At 42.5% G+C, this 25,065-nt stretch overlaps 2 long non-coding RNA genes across 2 annotated transcripts; both read left to right on the top strand.

Moving 5' to 3' along the window:
• Positions 1–9,515: 9,515 nt before the first annotated feature.
• LOC144380973 (uncharacterized) lies at positions 9,516–11,273 on the top strand. The gene is made up of 3 exons (XR_013445344.1): positions 9,516–9,807; positions 10,532–10,660; positions 11,201–11,273. It is a non-coding gene; the product is annotated as an uncharacterized LOC144380973 (long non-coding RNA).
• Positions 11,274–11,853: 580 nt separating this feature from the next.
• On the top strand, positions 11,854–23,352 carry LOC118522813 (uncharacterized). Its single transcript, XR_004910799.2, has 4 exons — positions 11,854–12,042; positions 13,531–13,727; positions 14,569–14,884; positions 20,376–23,352. It is a non-coding gene; the product is annotated as an uncharacterized LOC118522813 (long non-coding RNA).
• Positions 23,353–25,065: the final 1,713 nt, after the last annotated feature.

Genomic DNA, 25,065 nt, shown 5'->3' with positions numbered 1-25,065 from the left:
TGCTTTATCATCCCTGCCTGAGCTTCCAGCTGGACAGAATCCGAAAGCTAAAAGCCTGCAACTTGCAGAGAAGGAGGGCATTTGGCTGTTCACTACAGCTGTATGGCCACGCCAGCCTGCTTGCTTCTGGGTAATCAGGTGGGAAATTTCATCGGAGTCTAGAGTTTCCTGCTCTATCAGTCTCTCCAGGCTCCTGCAGAGTTCAGATTCACATATCCACACTGGCAATCCTGCCTTGAAAAGGCTGAGGTCTCTTTGGAGAGGAGGGTACAATTAATTCATTGGTTTTCTTTAACCAGAACATCAGGCACTCTGGTCAAGGCAACAACTATCAATGTTCAATGTTGTGGTCCAGTTTTTTAAGTCCTTGGGGTAAGCAAAGAATGACCTCACATCAAACACTTGGACAGAAAGCACTGTGACCCCCATACTGAGGCCATGAGACTCCGAAGGGCTTCTATGCTAAGAGTGACAGTTAAACTTGAATTACTGACAACAAGGGTGACTAGGCTTTTCCTAATGAACTAGGGCAGCTGGCATTTCCACACTTTCACAGGCCAGGAGACTCTGGCCCTATGTGTATGTGCTCTTGTCTGTTTCTTCCAGACTAGCTAGGATTCTTTTTTTTTTTTTTTTTTTTAAGATTTTATCTATTTATTTGAGAGAGAGAGAGAGAAGGAGACACAGTGAGAGAGTACAAGCGGGGAGGGGGGGGAGAAGCAGGCTCCCTGCAGAGCAAGGAGCCAGATGCGGGGCTCCATCCCAGGACCCTGGGATCGTGACCTGAGCTGAAGGCAGACGCTTAACGACTGAGCCACCCAGGCGCCCCTAGACTAGCTAGGATTCTTGACTAAAATATCTCAGTGAAGGCCACTCGTGTCTAAACCTAAACCTCACAGGTTCCTTGACTCCAGTTCTGAGCAGAGGCAATGTAGCAGGTCCATAAAAGCAGGATGTAGACTTAGCAGCCCTGGGTTTGTGTCCCAGCTCTGCCACCTGCTAGCTGGGTAGGCCTACTATTTGCCTAACCTCTCTGAGCTACAGTTTCCTCATTCAAGAAATGCATAATGACCCTACCTCCCAGGGTTGGAATGAAAACTCTATGAAAAAAAATACAGCTTATGGGGGGCGCCTGGGTGGCTCAGTCAGTTAAGCATCTGCCTTTGGCTCAGGTCATGATCCCAGGGTCCTGTGATCGAGCCCCACGTCGGGTTCCCTGCTCAGCAGGAGCCTGCTACTCCCTCTACCTCTTCCCCCCGCTCATTCTCTCTCTCAAGTGAATAAATAAAACCTTAAAAAAAATTTTTTTAAAAGAAAAAATACAGCTTACAATACTTGGCATATAGGAAGTGTTTAATAAAGGGTCTTGCTCTTTCTGTCCCTTGCCCTCCTCTAATTTCATCTCTTCCCATCCCCCTTTCTCATGATCAGTATGGTTTCTTCTGACAAGAGCATTCTTTCCATCCTTCACCCCACACTTGCCTATCTTCCGTTTCCTCCCCCTCAGATCACTGCCTTCCCCTGGCCTTCCAGACTGGATCAGGTACCTAGGCTGAACTCTTTTAAACACCTTATATTTCCTCTTTTTTGTTTTTGTAATTCTCCAAGACTTTATTTTTTTTTACATTTATTATGTTATGTTAGTCCCCATACAGTACATCATTAGTTTCTGATGCAGTGTTCTGTGATTCATTGTTTGCGATTGTTTCCTCTGGTAGCACTTGCTCCTGTTCATGAGATAATGCCACTAAATGTCTCTCCCACTACATTAAGGACTGAGTAAGAGCAAGGTTCAATTGCTTTGCCCATTTTTGTGCCAAATACGGGGCACTTAGTAGGCTCTCAATAAATACTCTTTGAATGATTAATAAATGATACAACTCAGCTTGAACTTTCTTTCGATTATATAATAAATGTACAGTTAACAGTCATGTGTTCAGAGATCATTATAACCACACACAAAAATTAAACCAAAATAGATCAAAATTCTAAATTTAAGAGCTAAAACTATAAAACTCCTAGGAGAAAACATAAGGGTAAATCTTCATGACCATGAATTTGGCAATGGAATCTTATGAAACGACATCAAAAACACACTCAACAGAAGAAAAAATAGATTAATTTGATGTCATCAAAATTAAAAACTTCTGTGCTTCTAAGTACACTATCAAGAAAATGAAAAGACAACCCACAGACTGGGAGAAAATACTCACAAAACATATATCTGATGACAGACTTGTATATAGAATATACAAAGCGCTCTTAAAACTCAATAATGAAAAGATAACCCAGTTAGAAATTTGAACAGATATTCCTCCAAAGAAGGTATACAAATGGCCTTGAAGCACAAAGAAAGAAACTCAACATCCTCAGCCATGGGGGAATTTATTTATTTTTTATTTTATTTAAAATCAATTAATTAACATATAGTATATTATTAGTTTCAGAGATAGAGTTTAATGGTTCATCAGTTGTGTATAACACCCAGTGCTCATTACATCACGTGCCCTCCTTAATGCCCATCACCCAGTTACCCCATCCCCCCACCCACCTCCCCTCCAGCAACCCTCAGTTTGTTTCCTATAGCTAGGAGTCTCTTATGGTTTGCCTCCCTCTTTGATTTTGTCTAGTTTTATATTTCCATCCCTTCCCCTATATAGGTTCATCTGTTTTGTTTCTTAAATTCCATGTATGAGTGAGATCACATGATATTTGTCTTTCTCTGATTGATTTATTTCGCTTAGCATAATACCCCCTAGTTCCATCCACATCATTGCAAATGGCAAGACTTCATTCTTTTTGACAGATGAGTAATATTCCATTGTGTGTGTACACACACACACACACACACCCCACATCTTCTTTATCACTGGGGAAATTTAAATTGAAACCACAACAAGATAATACTTAACACCCACCAGGATGGCTAGAATCAGAAAATAACAATTGTTGGCAAGGATGTGGAGAAGTCAGAACCCTCATACACAGTGGACAGGAGTGTAAAATGATGCAGCCACTTTGAAAAACAGTCTGACAGTTCCTCAAAGGGTTAAACATAGAGTTACCATTTGACCAGCAATTCCACTCCTAGGTATACATGGAAGAGAAATAAATGTATGTATCTACACAAAGACTTGCTTGCAAACATTTATAGCAGCATTATCCACAACAGCCCCAAAGTGAAAATAATCCAAATGTCCACCACTTAATGAATGAATAAAATATAGTATAGTCATGCAACGGAATATTATTTAGCTATAAAAGGGAATGAAATACTGATACATGCTACAACATGGATGAACCTTGAAAATATTATAATTGAAAGAAATCAGACACAAAGGACCACATATTGTATGGTTCCAATTATATGAAATGTTCAGAATAGGCAAACCTACAGAGACAGAAAGTAGATGAGTGGATGCCTAGAGCTGGGAAGTTTGGGGGTTAAAAGCTAAAGAATACAGGGTTTTGTTTTGTTTTTTTTAAAGATTTTATTTATTTATTTGACAGAGAGAGACACACACAGAGAGAGAGTGCACACAAGCAGGGGGAGAGGCAGACGGAGAAGCACGCTCCCTGCTGAGCAGGGAGCCTGATGCAGGGCTCGATCCCAAGACCCTGGGATCATGACCTGAGCCGAAGGCAGATGCTTAACCGACTGAGCCACCCAGGCGCCCAAGTACAGTGTTTCTAAAACTGATTGTGGTGTTGGTTTCATAACTCTGTGAATATACTAAAAATTAAATATACACTAAAAATTGAATTGTATACTGTAAATGGGTGAATGTATGGTATATGCATTACATTTCAAATATGTAAAAAAAAGAGAAAGATCATTATATGTCCATGAATTGTTAGATATTAAGAGAAGCGTGAGACTCTCTCCCACAAGGAGTTAACTCACCAGGGCGCCTAGGTGGCTCAGTCCTTAAGCGTCTGTCTTCGGCTCAGGTCATGATCCCAGTGTCCTGGGATCGAGTCCCACATCGGGCTCCCTTCTCAGGGGGAGGCCTGCTTTTCCCTCTCCCACTCCCGCTGCTTGTGTTCCTGCTCTCGCTGTCTCTGTCAAATAAATAAATAAAATCTTTAAAAAAAAAAAAAAAAAAGGAGTTAACACACCGGTGAAGACAAATATGTATGAAACAATAAGCAATACCAAGCGGGCTAGAATGAAATGCTACCTTGAGACCAAGAGCTGCAGTCCTGACAAGGCACACAGTCTGAGGAGGTGGGAAATCGGGCTTAGTATATTTTAAACTCCAAGTGCAGAAATTATATTCTGTGACATTTGTGGTGACACTAGTTATTTTCCAGTACAGTTGTCTGATTTTTCTCGTGGTTTAGTCACGTCTGCCCAGTGAGACTGACTGTTTCATCTTTGTTTTCCCCCTAGCTGCAAGCAGGAGACTGACACCCAGCTGGGGTGACTGGGTTGTGACTGGGGATGGAGCCAGAGTCAGGATTTAGAGCTTCCTGTCTGAGCTGACCTGTCTCTTTTAATCATGCCTGTGTCACCAAGGGCTTCCTTTTTGCAAAAGGCTTTCCCATGTTTTCATTTGTTAGCCTACCCCACAGCCCAGGGGGGGCAGAAGAGCACGCTAATGTTACTATCTTGGGAAGCAAGTGGAGACTAGGAAGAGTGGGGAGGCTGGTCTTACTTCAAGGTCACCCAGGGGGCAAGCACCTGGCTGATCAGGGATTAGCATAGATGTTACTGTCTTGCTAAGCCCACAGAGCCACATTGTTTATCTATTTCTGCTATAGGTTTATAGCCATTTAAGGGAGAAAAAAAAATCAGTCCGAATGAATCTTTATTTTAGGACTAAAGTAAGTGTGTGTGTGAGGGAGGGGGGCAGATCACATCTTTAAGAGGAAAAAAATGCAAATAATAAAGTTATAAAAAAGTGTTCTTGATCCCCTATATCCCTAGCCCCCTCTAACCTCTTCATCCTAAAATGGTGAAGATTACCTTAAGCCAGCCTCAATGCTCCTTTGGCGAGTTTGTTCTATCTAATATATTGTTTAATGTATTTGTTCATTTAGGCCATGACTCATTGCTTTTCTGGATTCTATTTTTAGCTGTTGCTTCTCAGTTGGATTTTTCCACATATCAGATGTTCAACTATGTGTCTAAGGGGACACTGTCTGCCCTGGGGATGAAAAACTGACCATATAGTTTTATTATTTGTAAATTGTAAAAGGTGGTAAAAATGTCTTTCATCTCCCCTAAAACCTGTTAAAATTGAGGTGTCATGCTACAGAGAATATATGATGAAAAGCAAATTGTTTTAAGTATATATGAGGTATAATTCTGAGACACCCAGAAGAAGATGGTGGCCACCTGTATGTTATCGCCTGATATTTGAACATCTGACTCTTGACTCCCTCCTCAGAAAGGCATCTGGTAGTGACATGAATAGGAACAGATCACTCCAATGTGCTGATATGGCAGAATTATGGGTTTGTGAAAAGCTAAGAAGACTTTAGGGAAAAGCAGTGGCTTTGAAAAAGGATGGAGGGTGGCCAGGATAACGGTTCCAAAGAAGGGCCACTGGGCCCTGAGAAGGCAGAGAAGGAACTTAAAAGGGACTCTCAGGACAGACAGATTATGATGGAGACTAACCAAGATGGTGGACCACACAGTTGCCCAGAAATAACCGTTTGTTAACCTTTATTTTTTTCCCTGAGTTTGTAACTGATATATGCATATATTTATAGGTAAATGCATAGAAAACTCCTGGAATGATATACACCAAACTGATAACAAATTCTGGAGGGGATAAATTGGGGGGTGGGGAAGTGGGATGGTTGCCTTCTACCCCAAATACCTCTGTTGTTTTTTTCCAATAACAAAAATGTATTTATATATTCCTTATATAATTAAAGAAAAAGACAAAGGGGAGAGTATGTAGGACTATGTGTGCCCATTGTTAAAAAATAAAGTTAGAATCATGTAACTAGGAGAAAATAAAAATCACCTGTAATCCTGCCACTCAGTGATAACCACACTAGGGGAGCGTTTCTCACCCAAACTCACAACAGCGGATTTGGAGTCCAGGCATAAAAAGTCTCCACTGGTAGAGAAAAGGGGTGCCACACCAACAGGGCAAGCAGGGAGAAGCAAGATGCAAGCAGCCTGTCAAGTAGTGGGGCTGGGGCCAGAGGTGAGAGATGAGGGGAAAGAGGGGACAGCACGAGAAAGAGGGACATGGGGGTGCAGATAATAGAGTCAGACATTTGTCCTCAGTCCTTTTTATTTAATTCTGTGCCCATAAATGTCATCAGCAAGAAGTCAGGAGCGACAGTTGGGTCTTACCCAAATTGGAGGCTGGGATTATACACAGAGTTAACACTACCATGCAGAGAGCTTACTTAGGCCTCTGGTGGAAATGGGGCTGGGGGGAACTTCTAAAGAGAGGGGCCTGAAAGAAGAGTGACTTAGAAAGAGTCTAGAAGAGGGGCTCCTGGGTGGCTTGGTTGGTTCAGCGTCTGACTCTTGATTTCGGCTTGGGTCATGTTCTCAGGGCTGTGAGATTGAGCTCCCAGACAGGATTCACACTGAGCCAGCTTAAGATTCTCTCTTTCCCTCACCCTCTTCCCCCACCCCCAACCCTGCTTACATGCTCTCTCTCTCAAAAAAAAAAAAAAGGTCTAGAAGAGTCAAGAAGCAATGGGGATGCTACTGGCATTGGGAGGGCCCATCGTTGTGTGGACTTTCCACACACTGCAGAAGGCTGGGCACCCCTGACCTTTTGTCACTGAAGAAGATGATCCAAACACCACTACACATCCAAACATCTCTATGGCCTCAGAACACATCCTTGTTTGGAAAGCACTGCATCTGATGCCCAGCTAAAGGAGCATCAGGAGGCTAAAACCTCCCAATTCTCTCCTGCTGCGGGGAAGTTGAACTGTGGCTTCCAAATGACTTTGGGCCACAGAGAATGGGGTAGACTGGAGGGGTTCTAAGTAACAAGAGAAACGGGCACGGCATAAAACCCAGAAGCATAGTTGGTAGAAGAGAAACATCCCCCACTTCAACCTCTGATGGAGAGAGGTAAAGATCTCCTACCCTGAGCAGAGGCAGGAACCAGGGAGACCATGAGAAGGGTTCTGTTTCATACTGCCAGTTATGAAACAAGGCATCCACGTCAGCCTTTGGCCTTCAGGACTTTAGCTTTGGATGTCATGCATTTTTTAAGGAGGCTGAAGAAAGCCAGTTGTTGGATCTGCTGTGAACACTGAAAGAAATGTGCTCTTAATCTATCACAGCATTAACCACCTCTTGAGAAAGAGACTGTCACATCAATTAGACGTGAAACTCCTCTATCTCAGCATCTCTCCATATTTAACTACTCGGAGGGAAAGAAAACTTTCATATTTAGATAGGATATAGATAGTAATCATCCAAAAACATTGGCTCTATTTTTAGATTCATGTTTGTAGGCTTCTCCATAACTGGACAACAATGCAGTATTTGCAATGTTGAATCAAAATCACTTCCTCATTTTAAGTGGGAAAATGTATTGCATTTCTGGGTTTGCTCATACCCATTTCCACAAGCAAGCTAATTGCTTGGGAATATATATATATATATGCACTTTCCCCCCCTTAATGCTGTCCTACATAAAACTGCTCAAAGAACAAATACCCAGCTTAAAACAATTTTTTTTTTCAATTTGTGAGGCATAAAACAGTAAACCCTAACATGGCAGATTGAAAATGCAGGGCCTTGAAAGAACCAACAGATATTCCAGCCCTTGGAGGCTTCCAAGTCTAATTGGAAGGGAAGCCCCAAGTTCGTCTACCCTTTTATAGAGAAACTGAGGCAAATCAGCAAGGGTGTCTGAGGAAGTCTTATTTTCTCTGTTCTTTGGGGTCTCCATCAGCTCTAGATGTAGCCTTACATCATCAGCCCAGAGACCCAATGACAGCAGCAGGGACCATTTTATGAAGGGTCGCCTCACGCCAAGCATTATACTTTACACACATTGTCTCATTTAATCATCACAACAGCTCAGAGAGGTGGATACTATCATTTTACAGATGAGAAAACTGAGATACTAGTAGGGAGATGGCAAACAACAACACATGGAAGTCCTTAGAATGCCCACCTTCCATCAGTTTCTGGCTATGGGAGAACAAAGGCAAGAGAACTCCCCCTAGGATCCCAGGGCAAGAGGAAGGGATAAATGCAGGGTCTGCATCAGGTTCTGATGCTGTGGGCCCCTGGTGTAACTCCCCAGTGTGGTATCAAACATTCACTTTTTCAATATTCTCCCGCAGGCAGGCTTGCACTGCAGTTTTGGCTGTTGCTGCAGCTGAACATCACATAAGCTTACCGAGTGAACAGAAAAGGACGAGTCCCCTAAGCCTGTCCCTCCTTTCCTTTGCTTATTCAGCACCTTCTCCCTGTTGTTGGGAGCAGCTGGGGTTAGTGAGCTGGAACCCAAGCAGATCAATACCGTGTGTATATGAAGATATGGTTAGCAGGGTACTAAGGCTCATTGCGGATACATCCAGTATGTTAATCATGGTCTAGAGGTTAAGTAGATATTTTTTGTCTAATGTCAGGAGGTCCATCTTATTGGAACATGGGATATTTTCCTGCCTTGCTCACACAATGCAGCTCTAGAGAAGGTAAACAATGTGTTATTTAAACATTTGTAATGATGCTTTGTGTGCAGTGTTTGCATAAAAAATAAAAATTCCATCTATCAATATATACATACAACATATATATAATACATATATATTTGAAGTTTTGGACAATACGTTTTCTGATTACATTGTGTGTGAAACATGTTTTAAAAATTCGATGCAGTTTTCATTGTGCTGTAAGGTACCCAGATGCCAAATTCTTTTGCAAAACGAAAAATACAGGGGTAACATAATATTTGCCTGCATGTCTGCAACATCACTTTTTGTCTTTTGCTTTTTTGTCATCTTTTTCTTAAATGAAGGCACAGCACTGTTGCAATTAATCATAACTTAGGCAAACCTGAATTCCCCTTCCTGATGTTGCTGCCCCCTCGCCATGCAGAAAAGCCCTTCCATGGTGGTGAGCAGAGGTGGAGGTTTAAACCACATATGCCATCTTCCCTCCAGACAGTGCCTCCGTTGTCTGAATTGTGCTGGAAGGCATGGTTCTTTGCTCAAGCTAAAAAATTTTTGTGGCCCTTTAAGAGCCATGAAAAAAACAAGGAGAGATGCTCTGTAACATGGAGGAAGGAGAACGAATACATTTTTTTTTTTTTCCTGCCAGAAAATTTCTAGCAATGCCTCTCCTCAAACTTAAGATGTATTTCACCAAATTGGGCTCCGGACATTCATACAAAAATAATAGCTATATTATGGACCATGGATTCTGTCTCCCCTGAAAGACATTACGTTTTCAAGAACACTCCTGTATAAATGCAAATGCACAGAGAGCATGATTTTGTCAGATGTCTAGCCACTCAGATAAATCTGCCCTGCTAATCATGGCTTCCCACCTACATTCCTAACAGAGAAAGAGGAATCCTAAGTTCCTATTGCCAAAGTCATCCCTAGGCCCTGGAACGCAATGCCATAAAGAAGCAAAAAACTAACAAATAATGATGGATCCCTAACTATTTGGAAAGATGGAACTACGTGGCTACAGACCTTTTCTCCAAAGACCCCCATAAGCTAGAAGGCTGGAGTTAGGGAGATTGTACAAGAGACTGGCCCGTAAAAGGAGCCCACAAATCTGAACTCCGTGCTGAGCCATTCAACAAGAAGTGCAGTATGAAGCCAAAATGCTGAAGCGGCCCATGCAATGCTGGGGTAGGTGGGCAGAACTCACACCGGTGTGACATATTTATTTCTGCCGTTGTTATCTTTCCGGGGCATGGCTGACCAGATATGGACCAGGATCTGCTTACCTTGTTATACTGGCCTTTTGCTGGATTAACTTAAAACAGCTTAGTAAATAAACTACAAGACTTTTTAGACACCTTTAAAGGGAAACAATCATATCAGCTCTAGGAGAAGTGGAGTGCTCAAAACACAAAGCAGTAATGGAAAAGCCAGTGAAATCAAAATTAATGCCAGGTTGTCTTAGCAGGCCTTTAACAGTCCAGATAGAACCTTCCCCCTTTCTGGTCCAGGGCCTATTTGCACATGGGCAAGGACCAAAAAAACCCATCCTCTACCATGTCACTGAGTTCAAGCTTCACTTTTCTTATGAGAAGACATCTGCAGCCCGTAAAACTGATAGCAACAATCTTCTGCCCTGAAGTGCCTTTTAAGAAATTATTTACCTGAAATCCATCCTTCTCATTATACATGAGTCCCTAAATAGTTGCCAGGAATAGCTCTTTTCACTGTTGTCATGGAAAACAACAAAGGAGAATCCCCGCCTCAGATAAGCGAAGGCCCATGTGCCATAGGAAGGGAAGCGAGCCATCAAATCCCATAAAAAAGGTGATATGTTGCTTGAGTTTATGTGTTTTCCTATAACTGTTTTTTTTATCAAGATGATTTGTATTATTTTCATTGAATGTAATAGATTCTTTAGCCCATCTTTACCTTTATGTGACCTTGGATTTTATGGCATGATAACTGTGTCGATTACAGTCGAGTTGGATACAAATCAACTCTGGAATAACCTGGATGACAGCAGGGCGGTGAGCTGCAGGTAAACAAGGCGGGCTCCTGTTAGGAGGTGGGGGTGGGGAACTCCCACAGGGGTTATAGCCCGGGGGTGGGGACAACCTTCCCGAGAGCTGGCAGGATGGGATGAGAGCCGCACAATCAGCCTCTTGCTGATGGTTCCATTTGGTTTCCAGGCCTGCACTTGGAAAAACAAAATGTGGTCCCATCCCTAATCTAACCTGGGCTTCCCCCAAGGCAAGCTTTATACTTTGCCTCTTCCCCAATTTCCCCATATTATTAACTGCTTCCACTTCTTGAAAGTGGGCTTGGTGCCATGCAATGTGTTTGTGCTTTAGAGGCACGGACTCCCTCATTTAATTCTCACAACAGGCATTGACTCCCTCATTTAACTCTTGCCAAATATTTGTATCCCATTTTACAAGTGAGGTGCCTGAGGTATAGAAATTGAATGCTTTGCTCAAGAAGTGGCTGGGACACAAATGGACGCTTGATGCTCATGTTAAGCAGAATATTGGAGCTTTTCTTTTTTTCTTTCTTATTTAACATTCTTTTTTTCCTCAAGGCATTGCCTTCATTGTCAGCCCTCTCCACTTCAAATTTTCAAAGCTGGTGTTTAAATTCTTACTGAAAGAAATGACAAGTAAGGAATTGCCCCGAGCTTTGGTTTCTACATTTATGTCAACATCTGGGGGTCAGACGTCTTGGTCAGCAGCTGATGCTAGATGTTGGGAAGAGGGTGCAGGGACTTTTGTATATTGCCCAACAAAGACAGCATGTTTGAGCTTCTCAGCAATGCTGAGATGCATTGAAATGAGGGGCATTTAGAAGAGCCTGAGGTCGGCGGGGGGGGGGGGGGGGGGGTCTTTAGAGAACAGCTGCCTCTGAAGAGTTTTTAGACACCAGCCAAAGAATCCATTTCCTCCCACAAGCATAGACCTTTAAGGGCACATTTTAGCTGTGGCTTCTGGGGGCCTATTTTTATCACTGTCTAGTTATTGATGAACTGAAATGTCTTTTATTTTCCATTGACAAGGTCATCATTTGCTATTTATTTTAGGTAGATAAGATGTCATGAGAACAAAACTTCACTGATATACCCACAAAACAGAAAAGGAACAATTATAAAGCTCTTTGATTTATTGCCAGTGAGACTCCTAACTAATAAAGATGATTCCAAGTCTTCTTTTGATTTTTTTTTTTTTTTGGTAGGACTTCTCATTAATAAAGATCTCAGATTTGAAAAATGAAGGTTCATCATGTGCATCTGCTGTGTGGAGATTTACATTTTGCAACTATTTTGCTCAGCATCAGGGCTATGTGAGCTGCTGCAACTATGTGTCCTCCTGCCCTGTCTCCTCCAGAGGGCAAGGATTTCTGCTCAGGACTGACCGGCCATATTCACAGGTTCAGGCCCTATTACTGCTCTGCTCCTGCTAGATGGAGTCACACAGTAACTTCCTGAGTATTATTCCGGCCCCTGCCATCTCTGGGGGCAACGGGGGCTGCCAATCATTACAGCAATTCAGAAAGATGGTTTGGGATCCAGCTGGACTTCTCTTGTTGGTGTTTCTAATAGCTTCCTGCAAAGCCGTTAGTGACTATCTTCCCCTCTCCAGGAAAAACGGAATGAATGACCCAGAAAACAGAGGTCCTTTTTTCAAGGATCAAGATCCTATGCTTGTTACAATGTGTGTAAACCTTCATGTTAATTTTGTTACCAGAGAGAAACTTCTTAAAGCCAATATTTGTAAGAGGAACACAAGATGGAATGTTGCCCGATGGTCCATTTTTCTAAGGAAAGGCACAAAGGGCATGTAGAAGCACCTGACTTTTAGGCCCAGAAGCCAGATTTGAATTCTAGCATTAAAAAAAATGTAGGTTTTCTGTAGGTGGTGATTAATTATACTTTTATTTTCAACTTAAGTTTTTAATATGTAAGACAGTCACATGGGTCAAAACTTTAAAAGAGAGTGAAAAGTCTTCTACCTACCCTGTGTCATAGCTACTCAGTTCTCTTCTTGTTCATCCTTCCAGAGATATTTTATGCATATACAAATACATATCTATTCATACATTTCCCCACAAATAGTAGCATATTATGCTCAGCACCCTGCTTTTCTTCATTTCACAATAGATATTAGAGATCTTTTTTGATATCACTATATAAACAGCCTTTTCTTTTTTCATGGCCACATAATATTCTACTAAATGACCATACTTTTTTTTTTTTATACTGTCCTCTAATGTGTTGACCAATAATTTCCCATTAAAATCTGGACTAATCACTGTGAACAGATGACAATCTATTTGGAGGTATTTAAAAAAGAAGTAAGTTCTCATCATACAGTAGTTTGAATAGTACCCATGAAACAGGTCCCCTGAGAGTTCCTTTTGAATAGTGTCAGCTGGGGACTGCAGACAATATGGCCTGCAGTATCCTGGACACCAGGCCATGAGGCACTGGGTGGTTTCTAAGAAAGAGTCACCCACTTTTGCAGTATTTAAAAAAAAAGGAATGCAAAAACATGAATAAAGAGTATTTCATAATAACTTAGAATATATCCATGTGTGCTTCAGTGAGGGTTACCCAGCATTTGCTCTTACAGCATTAGAGTTAATACATTAAAACAGAAACACACTTGACATCTGCTCTGTTCTGCCATTGCACTTAACTGGGGTAACGCTCCCTTTGCCTTATGGTGTGCATTTCAAACACAGTAGAAAGGATTAATTGCCTTCTAATCTGAAGATTTGAAGATTCAAACTGAAGCTATAGTGATTAACTTTAAACAACATTTGAATTCTATTTAATTAGAGTCTTCAAATCCATTTTCCCCATTTCTGGAACTACATTATTTATATCGCTGACATAATAACATCTATTTTTGATAGATCTTGGGCCAATGCTCCATCAGCCATGTTGTGAGAACAAAGGCTTTGGAACATGTACTCAGGCAAAAAAAGACAATGTGACTGTGGGAAGTGGCAGCAGGTGGTACAACTTATCTTCCTGAAATCCAGTTTGGGGAGTTTGACTTGAAATAAATGACCAGGATGAACTGCTGGGTTGTGTTCACTGTGAGAACATGGTGAGTGGCGCTCCCCATAGGACCCACTTTTAGGAAGAATCCTATGAAGTAACCGAATTGTGCACAGGCCGCTTGGAGATGCCAGCCAAGAGGCCGAGTTGCCTGTGTGCTGGGATTCCTTTATGGGCAAGAGCGGATATGGATGGCACCTAACTTCCTCTCACAGTAGGGCCCAGTGCCAGGAACACACGAGGTGTGCAATGTGTGTTCACTGACATGAGCTATTCCCAGCAGCCTCTCTGTGGACGTGAAAGAATAGCCAAGTTCATGGATGTTTATCATGTACTGTCAAGTGGGGAAAGAGACAAAGGAACCAGGGCACAAAATGGGGGATTTACTGAGAAGCTAACGGAGCTTAAACTTCGGGACCCCTCACTTGCACAGCCCCTTCCCAGGCCCTGTACATATGTTTGTTTCCATCATTTTGAAATAGTCTCTTAAAGAAGACCTCCAAATTTTATAAGCTTCAGATCCACAAAATCTGTATTCATTTTGGGTGCAAAATAGCATATAAACATGATTCCATTTTTAGAATGGAAAATTATTATTTCCATTCTTATGGAAAAATCTACTCAAAAATAGAATTACAGATATATGTGTGTGTATATGTATATATATATATATATATATATATATATATATATACACACACACACGTTAGGGATGATGTATATTAAAAATGTTAAAACTGGTTTTCTCTGAAGGTGATTCTTTATTTGCTATTTTCTACATTACTAGAATAACAAGTGAATTAATGCCATGTTAAGACTTATGCTTTCTCCCCCTTACAAAGAAGTATTCCTTTGAACTCAACTAACCTTTTTGTAACTGTTACTTTCAGGCAATGTTTCTCCCCATCTAGTACTGGGAATGAAACTGTCTTTTCTGGTTCCTGGCAATCTTTAACTGGGCAGAAAAATAAAAATAGATGAGCAAAACTACCTCCCTTTGAGTTATAATCTTCATATTCACGGAAGGACGCACATCCGCTTTTTGGCAGATTTTTGCAGGAAATGGATCAAAGAGTCAAGAACTCTTGCCCACATGCCTTGGTTCCTTCTCTAAACCCCTCTCATCTCCTCACCCACCTGGTCAACCTCTGTCTTCCACCCCAAGTGTCTTCAGCCAAGCTGACTCACATCTTTTACCATCACCTGGTAAGTAACTTGAAATCTGGAAGTCTGGGGTTATAAACAGGACAGCTGGCCTGCAGGTCTGTGTCCACAAAACTCAGGACAACAGAGGCTGTGTCCCCTGAGTTCTAGTCTCCATTAGAACATCTTAGAATTACCTTCACCAGCAAGGGCTGGTGACACGTATCCAGCCCTGCCCTTTGTCCCTCTCCCCTACTCTCACACTTAGAGCCTTTATGGTATTTCACCTGGCCCATCACAGGCTGGACGATGGAGGGCCAGGCACAGGGAGGCAGGAACATTAAACATGGTCTTGGGCTCATCATGCTTGTCCTGCCATGTTCTCTGTGACCCTCCAAGAAGACCAAAGGAATAAAAGACCATGCTGTGAGTGGGTGGCTGTGGTCTTGGTAGGTTTGATTAGGAAAGAAAATGAGCTGACCTGGGAACCGCTGCATATCTCTATAGAAATTTCATTAATTTATTCTCTCACTCATTCAGTTTTTCAAGCATTCAATAGATGTAGGTCATCATCTTACTATGTGCCAAGAACCGTTTTATATGCTGTGGCTATCAGACAAAGGTGAACAGAAAATAACATTGCATTTAGGTATTCACAGTATGCTGAGATAATTTTCTGGTCATTTTTAGTATAGTTGCAATTTTTCTAAAAATAGGAAGACACAGAAACATACACCCCCAAATACAGAATAGCAGTCTTTTAACTTTCTAATAAAGTTCAGTTACAATTAGGTATATGCCTCAAAACTCTTAGCACGGCTGCATACCCCAACCTGCAACCCCAACTGAGTACTCCCTAGCACCAGTACCAGCCCCCAGTGGAAGATGAGAGAAAGCATAGCATCAGTCAAAAAATGAGGGTCTCTTGGAAATGAAAACAAACCAGTGACAGGCACACACTAAGCACTATGTAAGTGTCGACCATCATCATCATCATCATCATCATCATCATCTTAACTGTTATTTTAAGCAAATGGGTAGCAAATGCAAAGCTTTGTGGTGAGAGAGAGCATGGCATATTCAAGGAGCTTGAAGGCACTTGTGAGGGGCATAGGATGGTGAGATAGTGAGTGGGAGAGACAGATGGGGGCAGACCGCAGGGACTGTAGCGTGGAGCCGCTAATGAATCCTCAGTGTTCTCCACCTCCTCCCTAACTTAGGGTCTCACTACTATTCCTCTTGACTTCTTTTTTTTTTTTAATATTTTATTTATTTATTTGAGAGAGAGAGAGCATGAGTGGGATGGGAGGGGCAGAGGGAGAGGGAAAAGACTCCCTGCTGAGCACAGAGCTGGATGCGGGGCTCAATCCCAGGACCCCGAGATCATGACTTGAGCCAAAGTCAGATGCTTAACCAACTGAGCCACCAGGTGCCCCTATTCCTCTAGACTTCTATGCAAATGGAGTATTACTTGCCATCTCTGCTTCCCCTTTACTTATTCTGTCATATCCTGGACATAGATTCCCATCATTCCTAAAGCAGGGCTCCCATCAGATCACTCTCTTACTCTAAAACCTTCAGTAGCTGCTGATTGTCCACAGACTCAGCCAACTATCTCATTGTGGCGTGTCAGCCTTGCTGTGCTAGGGCTGCAGCTTACCTGTCCAGCCTCCTCTTTCACTATCCCCTGCATGACCTCAACATCCATCCACAGGTGACCTTTTGCTTCCACATGCTCCCAGGCCTTCAGCACCCTCCCTAAATGCCCCATCTCAATCTTTTGAAATCTGGACACTTTTCAAAGCTCTTCTCAATGCTCCCTCTTCTGTGAATGCTTTCCTTAGACTCCTAGTAGTCTGAGCCTGCTCCCATCTCAAAATCCCTGCTTTGTAATCCCACCAAGGTGCTTTTATTGCCCTGTGCACTGGTCTGTTTCTCAGCACAGGATCATAAGCTCTCTGAAGTCTTGCTTTCATAGAGAACCTTTTAGGATACGTGTTCTATAGAATACACTTTAGGAAATTCAATGGGAAGGAATGGAACCAGAACTCAGTGTGGGGTCTCACATGTCCACGTCACTCTAGCGTGCTTTGCTTTTTGGTGGGGTGAGTCTGGGAGTCCTGTGTAGACAGTGGATGGGTGTCCAGGGCAGGCCAGTGGCTATGGCCATGCTCCAGTCCGCCAGGCTGATCACCAAGTCCAAGGAAACAGCCAGGCCAAGATGTCTTTCAATGTAATAAAAACAAATCTAGTCACTAAGGCCACAGGTTGGAGATACAATGGGTGAAAAGAGATAAATCTATGACCAGAGGCAAATCATATTATTTCTTTTCATTTTCTTTCTCCCTTCCTTCCTTCCTTCCTTCCTTCTTTCTGCTGACAAGTATCTCTGCCAGGTGGTTAACAGCACTTGGCCCAATGCCTCGCTGCTCACCTAGGTACTCTGGTTTGTCACATTTCCCTGCTTAATTACTGTTATCAACTTTCTAGATTATTGTAAACTCAACACACTGAATAATGAGGTTAATAAAACCAGTGAACTCCTTTGCCATGCACACAGACTATTTCTATAAAAATGTCAAATGTATTAGTAGCTCAGATTTAATCATCTTTTCTTACATCTTATAAATTTTTCCTAATGAACTTATTGGCTTTCCAATGAGGGCTTTACTTACTCAGTGTTAGATTTTAATTCCTCTGGACTTGATTAGAGTCTATATATTTATAGCTTCTAACATTTCTGCACTGAATAATTTCTCCAGTGAATATGCATCTGGAATTCAACAAATCAGACAAGCCTGAAGCCGCCAGCAGAGCACTGACTAGCTCTGACCAACCCTGGACCTTGGGACAGCCACATTATCCAAAAAAGCTTCCTGTTGATTCTTAGCTTGTAGGGTTGTCAGAGGACTAAATAACACAATACATTCAAATATTAGTTATTCTTAAATAAAATGATCCATCTTTAAAATTACACCTATTCATTCAACAATCAGTTATCAAGAGCTTCCTATGGGCCAGACTGTATGTACATAAATATCAGGGATACAAACTGTCTCAGCCAGAAGTCATTCCCAGCCTCCTGAAGCTTATACATTAACAGGGGCAGACATTTAAACAGCTTTTTATACTGTTTTCAGCAATAGGTGAGGTTATTTTAGACAGAATAAATAGGCTCAAACAAAAGACATTTTCTAAAAATCAAGTTCATTTGGAGTAAAAATGAGCCCTAGAGGCAAAAGATACTTTTTGCTCTTATTTAGGGTGCAAACTGACCCTGAAAAATAGCAAATCCTTTGGAGTGAGTCCCTGTACTGTTTAACAGCATGCCAAGAAAGTAAAAACACGCAACACTGAAGGTCAAAACTGGGGCTGTGAGAAAAGTGGAGCATGGATAAGTCAGGGATATTTCAGGGAGATAAATCAGTGATGACCACATGTGCTGGGTTTAATGAAAGATCCAAATACAGAGCCCATAAGAACTCTAAGGTGGCTTGAAATTTATCAAATATATCGGGCTCTACTGAACTGTGACTAACACAGGAGCCTGGAAATGTGTACTTTGCTTACTCTTTCTGCAGCTGGCTGCAATACACAATCTAGAAACAACTTTCAAGTATGGGCTGGCTGGCAGGGGAACTCTAAAACTACACTAACTTCCGTGATAAACCCAACATCAAGCCATACCGGGGACTTAGTCACACCTGGCATTGGATCCAGTCCAGTGAAAAATGAGGTTAAGAGAAACAAGCCCCACTGCCCAAGGCTTGCCGAAGGTGCTGAGTTGATAACAGGAGAGATGCTCTCAGTATCCCCTGGAACTATAGTTAACATCTGTTGAGCACCTACTATGTATCCAACACTGTGCTAAGTACTTAAGTTGTTTTTCAATGTCCTTTAATACTCATTTGAAAGAAGTACTCTTTTCATCCCATTTTAGAGACCAGGGAATTAAGGTTAAGCAACCAGTCCATGGCCATTTTACCTGCTGAGTCCAAGAACGAGAATGAACTCAGAACCTGTTTGTAACCTCTGAGCTGCAGGGGGTGGTTGCTCCCTTCCAAAGACTACATTTTCAACCCTGGGATGAAAGAAACACTTCTTGCAACATTTACCCTGCTGTTCACTCTACCAACTTAAACTTTTCTGTGATTAGGTTGTCAATGTGTTTGAAATAAGGTGTGAAAAAAAATTAATCAATTCTCCCTCCCAAAGTGGAGCTACAGCTGGGTAAGAGTCAGGTGAGGAAGCTTTATCAGAAGCCAAATAAAGTAAGGATAAAAACGTGGGCAAAGGCAGAAGCCCTCAGAAAAGGAGTGATCAGGAATCAGTAACACAATTCAAACGCTGGCATAGCCAACCAGCTTAATTCCCAGCGCGGGGGGGTGCAAAGGGAGATTTGGAGGGAAGGATGACACGGGCTAACTTCAGGATTACAGGGAATGTTGAGAAAAGCAGTCATCCCAGAATATGTGCTCAAGGTCCGACGACAGGAAGAAAGAGGTACAAAATGACTTCAGGGACAAAAGACTACAGGAGGAGAAAGGACCGGGCATGACCAGTGTCCAAGAAAAATGCATTAGCCAGCACTGATAGCCCAGCCTTCATGGGGTGGCTGCCACTTGACAGCCTCCCTACAGGACTGGCATCACTGCCGATTCTATAACCTGATTCAGGAAGAGTGGAGGCCCTATAGATAACTAGCATCCCTGGCAAGAGCCAGGATTTAGGTTAAAAGACAGAGAACACTGTCTTCTATTCAAAACTCAGAATTGCTTGCAGTAGCCAAATCGCCTACTGAAGCACATGCTCAGGAGCTGCTGAACGCTTCACAGTGCGTGGAGGGAGGTGAGACAGGGAAATAAGCAAAACCAGGAAACCGAAACTCCAATTTTTAGTAAAGTTGTTGTTGTTGTTACTCTGTGTCTATAAAAAGACATTTTCCAGGGACGCCTGGGTGGCTCAGTCAGTCAAGCACCTGCCTTCAGCTCTGGTCATGATCTTGGGGTCCTAGGATTGAGCCCCACAGGGGGGCTCCCAGCTCAGCAGGGAGCCTGCTTCTCCCTCTGCCACTCCCCTCACTCAGTGCGCTCACGCGTGCTCTCACATAAATAAAATCTTAAAAAAAAAAAACCATTTTCCTTGGAAAGCTCTGAGAATGCATAGAGTACCATGGGGGTGGGGCAGATAGGGATCAAGATTAGTATCCAAAAGGTGTCCTTAAATTCATTCTCCTCTAACATATATATTCCGTGGGCAGTCCCACTTGGGGAAGCAGGTAGGGCATGGGGGCTGCTGGGTGTCCTGCCTACACCTGCTGTTAATACCATGTACAGGAGTTCACTGAAGGAAGAGCTAGAGTCTCCTGGCCTAGGATTAGAGACAACCAGATTTTCAGGGATCTTTCCTCTGGGTTGGGGCTCCAGGTGCTGGGAGGCCAGAATGACACTGAGGGGCCCTATTCAAGGTTAGGGACTAGCACCCAGGCCTCCCTGACCCCCTCCCTGGGTAAGCCTGCATGGAAATCACTAACCTGGATGTATTTATGTTCTAGGTTCCCCGTGGGACAAGTGGACTGGCATGCAATGTTTGCTTCCACATCTATTCTACAGTCTGTAACTGTTTACTAGCTATGTGCTGCCCAAATGGGGTGAGCATGTGTGGACAGTTTTAAGTATGAGCTCTGGAGCCAGTGGAGTCCCAATACAGGGAGACCTTGATGGCACTGCTCCCAAGCCTCAGTTTCCTCATTTGGAGGATGGGTTAATGACAGCATACAGTGCATGATTCCACCCCAGTCTACCTCCTCAACTTTATTTCACATCATGTTCCCCCTCCCCTGTGTTCATCAGACAGAGCCAAGCTGCCCTTCTTTCTGTTTCTCATATGCACCAACATCAATCTCATCTCAGAACTTCTGGAAGCCTCTCCCCTCAGTTATTCCCATGGCTGGCTCATTCACACACTGCAAATCTCCTTCAAATATGACCCTGTGGAGAGGTCCTTCTTGGCCAAATAATTTCAAGTACCTTCTCCCCTCAATTCATGTTTCCTTCTTTACTCTGATCTATTATGGTCACAAAATTTGCCGCTCTTTGAGATTACCTTGTTTATGCATTTTTTTGCACTGGCTCAATAAGAAAGTCCCTTATCTCCTTATCTGAAATTGCACCCCATACCTCCCCTATTTCCCTTTCCTTAGTTCTTATTGTATAACATACTGTATAATTTACTTATTTCTTTAGTTTATTGTTTGTCTTTTCCCCACTACAATGTAACTCTGCGAGGGCAAATATTTTTGTTTGTTTGTGTCCCTGTTGTATTCCTACCACGCTTAGCACGTAATAGGTAATCAATAACATTTATTGCATGGAAGAATCCATTTGTTCTGTTCTGTCCCCCTGGAAGGTAAGTACTCCCAGAGCAGGCACTTCAACATCCTGTTTATTGTTACATCTCAGCAATAATTCCAGAATGGCACCCAAGAAATATCTGTTCAGTGCCTGAGTGGCACCCATTTTGTAGAGATATTTGAAGATTAAAATGAAAGTATCCTCATAAACTTGGCATAAGTGCCATGTACATAGTAAGAGTTCAGTAAAAATTAAGATATAATTACTATTAAATGTTGAGCTTTTGGCACTGAACCTATAAAACCCTTTGTGCTTTCCTGATTCAGATTTCAGAGCCAGGGACAACTCGTATTTGTGCACTGAGAGGTTGCATCTGCTTCTGGTTCACTGTGGTCTAGGCAGGATGGGGCCCCTAAAACTTTATCCTGCTCTAGGAAGAACTTTCTCTCTTTATTATTCTCTCACGGTAAAACAAATCTTTTTGTTGAGTCAACCAGGAAAGCTAAGGCTCAAATGACAAGTGCTATGATAAAGTATATTAAAGTCAAGGTTTGAGCATTTCAAACCAGCGAATAATCCCCCATCCCTTAGAAATGTGACTGGCTTTTAGTTCAAGATGTATCTAGAAGGAATTTATTCACGTTAGACTCAACCTGGTTCTTCCAATGGTGTTTGCCACCTGTTTCTACTCCCGGGCTGTTTGGTTTTAGTGAACGGCTGAATTTTCCTACGCCCAGTGGAACTGCCCTGAAGCAGAGGAACTGTCCGGCAGGAAGGCCAGTAGTTTTAGAGTAGTGCATGATTTTCTCAAGAGAGAGAAGCCCAGATGCAGGCCTACTATCTCTTTGGGTTACCACTGTGAAGAACGTTCCTTGGGAATAGAAGGCCATGTTCCACCTTTCAGTCCCATATTTAGGAGCCTTTTCTGATATAATAGACACATTGTATCCCAAAAAGGAGTTTAGCAATTTGATGACCTAGTAAAACTCACCACGTGAGGTGTGAAAGTGGGCATGGCAGCCTTTGCAAACCCACCTTTCAGCTGTGTTAAGTATTTGTTGGGACTTCATAGGGCCCTCGGTGAATTCCATACCCCAAAGCTCAGTGATTGCCTGCAGACAATCCTATTCTCCCAGATGTAGGCACGGCTCAGAGAGGAGAACCAGGGCAAGTTCCCTATCAGGCTAATTGGTTGCAATCGGCTGCCTAACACTACGCACGCCCCATCTCCCCGGCTTCGGAAATACGGTGGCAAGTGAGATTTGTATTCTTTAATGCCATGTTCCGGCAGTTGCAAATGTTTGGGGAAGAATGGCATCTCCAGCACAGCAGTCCCCCTCACTTATCCGGGGGGGACACGTTCGAAGACCCTGCGTGGACGCCTGAAGCCTCGGAGAGTACTAAATCCTCTACATGCGTAACTATGACGTTTAATTCATAAATTAAGCAGAGTAAGAGATTAATAATAATAACTAATAACAAAATAGAACAATTACAGCAATATAGTGTAAGAAAATTTACGTGAACATGGTCTCTCTCAAAATACCTTAACGGTACTCACGGGCTTCTGACGCTGTGAGAAGAGAAATGGCTCCGGGGGGAGACGTCGGAGAATGACGTCGGCGCTGACGTACAGTGAGGCTACTATTGGCCTCTGATGATTCGTCAGAAGCAGGGTCGTCTGCTTCCGAACGGTGGCTGACGCAGGTAACTGACACTGGGGAAGGGGAAGCTGAAGGCCGACACGGCTGTATTCTTCTGGAAGCCTGAGCCTGCGCGCCCTCCCGATTGGCCAGCGCTGCGCCGCCGGCTACCAGCAACTCCACCCACAGGTTTACAAAGCTTCACTGCAGACCTCAAGGCCAGGAGCTGCACCTTCACGGCTCGCTTCACCATCCCGGAGACCTCAAGGCTCCAGGCAATGGAAATCGCTGACTTTCCCAAGTGGTGGGGAGGGCTAGCACCCAACTGCCTTCCACTCTTTGTCAGATGGGCTGATTAATTATTATAGCTTTAACTTAAAAGTTGTCTCCTCATTCAAACCTGAAACCCAGACAATTCCCTCTTCTTGTGTGACATCCTGGGGTCACCACTGCGAAGAAAGATTTGGGATGAGTGAGTTTCTTTCTCTATTTCTACTAAGAAAGATGTGAGAAGTGTTGCAATCACTGATCATGAACATGCTGTTAAATACATTTATTTTATCTGAAAAGAAATGTTCGTTGCTGTTTGCTGTCTAGACACTTAGACGTCACAGTGAGTATTCCATGAGTACGTTCTTGGGGGTCTCTTTGAGAATATTTTTTAAGAAAGAATTAACACAAAACACTGATGGCAGTTTTAAAAGTGGCCTTTTAAAATGAGTTTAATGCACTCTTAATTTTAACCACCTTACAGAACAGTATGACTAGATATAAACTAATATAGCACAAGCTGAGTTCACAAGTTAGAAATTAAATTTTTATTTTTTAATCTTTTGAAAGATTTTCTTTATTTAGAGAGCAAGAGAGAGTGCTAGTGGGGGAGGGGCAGCGGGAGAGGAGGAGAGGATCTCCAGCAGACTCCCAGCTCAGCGCAGAACCCAATGCAGGGCTCTGAACCCACAACCCCAAGATCACCATCTGAGCCAAAATCAAAAGTCGGTTGCTCAACCAACTTAGCCACCCAGGTCCCCCTGGAAGTTAAATTTTTAAAGATGAAGTAGTGTTGTGACCCCAGGACCTCTTTCCCCCTTGGTACCCCTAAGAAACTCTCACTAGTATGCCATAGAAAACATTTTGGGAAACACTACCTTAGGTAGTTCTTTAAGGGGACAAAACAGCACAAGATGGCAGGGAGGCAGAGTTTGCATGCATTTTGTATAATCACATGTTATAGTTAGTGGATGTATGTTTCCTCCCCTGGAGACAATAAGCACAGAAAACTCTCATGATGCAGCGAGCTGCAACTCCATCAGCCGTGTGAACACAAAGGTAAACAACTAATACACTGACAACCACTCTGTTTTTCACTTTCAGCACAGTATTCAATAAATTATACAAGATCTTCGGCACTTTGTTATAAAATAGGCTTTGTGTTAGATGATTTTGCCCCACTGTAGGCTAATTTAAGTGTTTTGATAAAGTTTAAGGCAGGCCAGGTTAACCTATGATGTTTTATAGGGTAGGTGTATTACATGCATTTTCAGCTTACAATATTTTCAACCTATGATGGGTTTTTCAGGGCATAACCCCATCATAAGTCAAGGAAGATCTGTACCTTCATCCCTGTAACAGTAGATATATGTTTTATTTAACTTGAATTATAAGTTAGTGTATTTTGGTTAATTTTTGCAGTCACATGGATAGCAAAACTTCATCGATAACAAAACTCAGTTATCCCAAAATCTCAGAGACACAGGGGTTGACTCAGCATGAGAAACAAAATTGAAAGTGGCCTCTGGTTAACCAAATAAATATTGGCAAATCCATGCACTAAAGCTCATGTGCTTGATTCAATAGACAGCTCAGAAGCTGTTTTGGCCTACTTCACTTACTGTTCTAAACTTACAGATTAAAAACTACATAAAAAAGGAGGAAGTTAGAGATATTTCTTCAAGGTTATAACATTAATATCCTCAGTGAGTGATTAGCGGCCAGTCCATCAGCAGTGAAGGAGGCAAACAGACCAAGAATGAGTGAGTAAAATCCCCTATATGAAGTACATACTTGACAATTTATGGCAGGGACAACATCCCAACAGCTGCAACTGTACTTCAGCCAATGTTCACAGTGATGACCCTGAGTCATCAAAGCAAGTAAATTAGGTTCAGAACATTCTGCAAGAGGGGAGGAAAATGTTAGGCAAACAGAAAATTAAGTTATTCTGATTTATTCATTTATTTAGCAAATC

The sequence above is a fragment of the Halichoerus grypus genome, chromosome 2 (assembly GCF_964656455.1).
Source record: "Halichoerus grypus chromosome 2, mHalGry1.hap1.1, whole genome shotgun sequence".
NCBI lineage: Eukaryota > Metazoa > Chordata > Mammalia > Carnivora > Phocidae > Halichoerus > Halichoerus grypus.
The sequence above is the reverse complement of the archived record's forward strand: the minus strand, read 5'-3'. Positions and strand labels throughout refer to the sequence as shown.